Raw genomic sequence first — 3,986 nt, 5'->3', positions numbered from 1 at the left:
TCATGCTCAGTTTTCTTTTTTCTTTTCTTTGCTTTCTTTGCTTGCTTTCTTGATCTTATTTATTTATTCGTGAGAGACACAGAGAGAGAGAGGCAGAGACACAGGCAGAGGAAGAAGCAGGCTCCATGCAGGGCTGCTCAGTTTTCAATAACAGAATCTAGGAGCCACCGAAGAAGACACTCGCACCCTAAGGTGGCACAATTCCGTACAAATTCACTCTGGCATTCTAGGAGTTAATACCCAGAGCCTCAGGGTACCCGGAAGTAATTGTGCTTTAGGAGGCGGAACTGAGAGCGTCATTTTTCTTCTGCATTCTGGGAGGTGTAGTCCGGGGCTTTTGTAGCCTGGAGCACTTCCGCTTCTGGACGGCCTGACGAGGGAATTGTGGGAAGTGGTGCAGGAGCTCCCTCTAGTAGGGAGGAGACTCTCTCGATAGAAGTAGGGCTGCGCAGCTTCCCATCTTCCTGTCAGGTAGATGTGTTTTCCATCCCCGGGACTCTCTTTTTTCTTTTCTTTTCTTTTCTTTTCTTTTCTTTTCTTTTCTTTTCTTTTCTTTTCTTTTCTTTTCTTTTCTTTTTTTCTTTCTTTTCTTTTCTTTCTTCTTTTCTTTCTTTTCTTCTTTTCTCTTTCTTTCTTTCTTTCTTTCTTTCTTTTCTCTCTCTTTTCTCTCTCTCTCTCTCTCTCTCTTTTTTTTTTTTTCACGGGGACTCTTTCAAGCCGGGAACTCCCCATGGCCTGGGCGAGGAGTCAGCGGGGCCCTAGTTCTCGGGGACGGTGCGAGAACCGCGGCCGGCGGGCGGGGGTGGAGTTGGTAGAGTTGCGTTCCTCTCCGCTAAACCTCTCGTGAGGAACGCCTGGTGCTCCTGGGGGTTGGGCCGGCCCGTCTCCTGGCGCTCCAGGCCGCTTTCCTCACCTGCCGGTCAGCTCTGCCACTTCCAAGCAGAACAGCGTTGTGCGATTTACATAATTTCTCTTAGTCTTGCTATCCTCATCTCTCAAGTGTCATTCATTGGTAGTGGTCCATTATCATTTTATACGAATTAATTCATGAAAAGACCTCAACAGCCTTGTGGGGGTAGGGAATCATGTTTTACTTAATGGACTTTATCTGAGGGAATAATATATCTTATCTCCCCTGTTAGATACACAGTTCAGGGAAAAACACCTTGGTTCAACTCCCACAGTGATAGGGACGCCACATTATTTTCTCGGATCTTTACGTTTAAAGGGGACAAAGCCTCAACCTTTTATTTTTAAATTTTTGAATTTAAAGCCAGACTTTTGAAAAACACTTCTGGATTTTAAACTTGGTAAGAAGGTTATTTGATCTCTAACATGTGTGTCTAAAGGTCAGAGAAAAGATCCAAAAAAGCACTTGGCTTCCTGTGGGAAAGCTCCATGGTTTCCTATGCTCTAAGAAAAAGGGCAGGAAGAATGCATCTTTTGGATAAGGAATTTTTTTTTTCCTTTTTGATTACTCTTGGTAAGTTTACCTTGTTTGCCCAAAACTTAGAGCTAGTAAGAGGAAGAACTGCCATTTGAACCCGTGGTGTTAGACACTTAAATCTTTGCTTTTAATATCAATGTTGTATTTTTTTTTAATAGTACAGGAAATAATTCTGTATATAGTTTGAGGACGTCTTTTTCTATCAAATTTGAAAGATGGTTTAGGGCTTTATACTTTATATATTCTAATTACAGAACGAATGCATTCCCATTATAGAGAGATTAGGACATACAAAAATTTATGTAAAAAGGAGAGAATAGGAATACCCATAATCAAAAAAAAAAAAAAAAGGAATACCCATAATCTCAGGGTTTAGAGATAACCTCTGTTAACATTTGTAATGCATTTATGCATTGGTGGTGTAGTGTGCATGGTAGTTCTTCCTTAAATTTTTATTATGTAAAATCTCAAATGTACACAATCAGGGAAAACACCGTAATGCACCCCACTCCACACACAAACACACATCAGTCATCTGCAACCCTTGTCAACATTTTTCTTATCTTATTTCATCCATTCTCATTCTCACACAAAATACTTTTTTGGGGAGTTGGGGGAAGGAGAGCTGACATACTTCTTTTAGGTAGGCTCCATGCCCAGCGTGGAGCCCAGTGCAGGGATTGAACTCACAACCTTGAGATGGAGACCTGAGCTGAGATCAAGAGTTGGATGCTTAACTGACTGAGCCACCTTGGCGCCCCTGAGCTGCTGTATTTCCCCCGTCTTCCTACCTTGATAGAAGCGCGAACTCTCCTCACTGTAGCATTCCAGCTGTTCTATCTTTAAATCTCAAGCCGAATTCGTAGGTTTTCAGGATGATTTGAAAGTTATCTAGGTAATTTGGTGGGGACAGGTGACTTGGGGCCCCTATGCTTCCGCCATCTTGCCCCGCCTCCGAGCTGCTGTATTTTAAACCAAGTCCCAGTCATGGAGTCACTAGAGTTCAAAATCCATTAACAAATTGATTATATATAGAGAGCAAAGGAGAATAAATGTTAATTCAGGGTTTTCATTCCTGGCAACTAGGAGGATGGTAGTTACATAAGCTAGGAGATATAGAAATAGTGAACTTTGAAGAGGAATAGTTATGCATTTGGTTTCTTGGAGTTTGACTTGGTATAGTCATCTAGATCTTAGTGTTTTTAAAACAATTTTATTTAATTATTCATGAGAGACACAGAGAGAAGCAGGCTCCCTGCGGGGAGCCCAATGCAGGACCCTATCCTGGGACCCCAGGATCACAACCTGAGTTGAAGGCAGACGCTCAATCACTGAATCACCCAGCTGCCCCTAAATCTTAATTTTTGATTTGTTTCTCCCTTCGGTGCATGCTACTTTGCTGCAGGTGTGTCCCATTCTTTACAGTGTGCTCTGCACCCAGCCAGAGACTTGGCAGAAGTTCCTCAATGTTTGTGGTTAGTGTAGCTGCCCAACATCCTGCAACATGGGCCTGGAGGTCAGTTGGATTTTACTCAGAATTCCTTAAATGGATTTTTTTTCCTTAAATGGATTTAGAAAATGATAAAAGGGAATAACAGAGACTTTAGTAATCCTTTATCTCACTTTCAGCGGGTTGTAGAATCTGCCAGTTTTTTTTTTCCCCACAGCATTTAAAAATTGATGTACAATTGTTGGTAGTATTTTAATGATCTTAAAGCAAGGTTACTAAACCAACCATCCCTCACTGATGTTTTTCATCATCTGAGGAAAATATTTACTTTTTACAGAGTCAGAGTTTCCAGTGCCCTTACAGGTATTTATCAATACGTTCTTCATATCAATCTGATTGTTACCTCCATTTTACAAGTGAAGAAAAAAGGGACTGAGTTCACAGAATAATTGGCAGGAGTAGTATTTTAACCTAAGCAGCCTGATTCCGAGTCTGTAGTCTTTGTTACTACATATTGCTTTTTATTAGTGTACAAGACAAAAACCCACAAGAAGTCTTACTGGAGCGAGGAATATTTAAGCTGTAGATGAAGACTATGCCCTGGAAGTGAATGGAGCAACTAGATATGATATAATGAACAGCAGATACAAAGAAGCTTTTTTTTAGAAGTCCAAGTTATTCTCTATGGCTGGACATGAATAGAAAGTGGATTTGAAGAGGAAAAAACATGGAAGTTTCCTGTTTGTGTGACATGCTAAAGTATTTGGAACTTCTCTTGAGGGCACCAGATAGAAATACAGATGAAAATAACTGAATTTCCATGACATGCTGTATCTCTCTGGCATCATCAATTGATTGAAATGAAATATCTGTTCATGTAGATAATACAAGATGTGGCTAGTGAGTAGTTTAGCACTCAGGCTCTGATTGTCAAATGCCAAATGTTGAAACTTGGCTTTAGTGCTTGATAATTGAGCAACATGGACAAATTACTTAAACCTTCCTCTGTCTTTGGCTCCTAAACTGTAAAATGAAGGAAATAATAATATTTACCTAAAAAAAGTTGTGACAAGAGAATCCCAGAGTTGA

The sequence above is a fragment of the Canis lupus genome, chromosome 1 (genome assembly GCF_011100685.1).
Source record: "Canis lupus familiaris isolate Mischka breed German Shepherd chromosome 1, alternate assembly UU_Cfam_GSD_1.0, whole genome shotgun sequence".
In the NCBI taxonomy this organism is placed as follows: domain Eukaryota; kingdom Metazoa; phylum Chordata; class Mammalia; order Carnivora; family Canidae; genus Canis; species Canis lupus.
The sequence above is the reverse complement of the archived record's forward strand: the minus strand, read 5'-3'. Positions refer to the sequence as shown.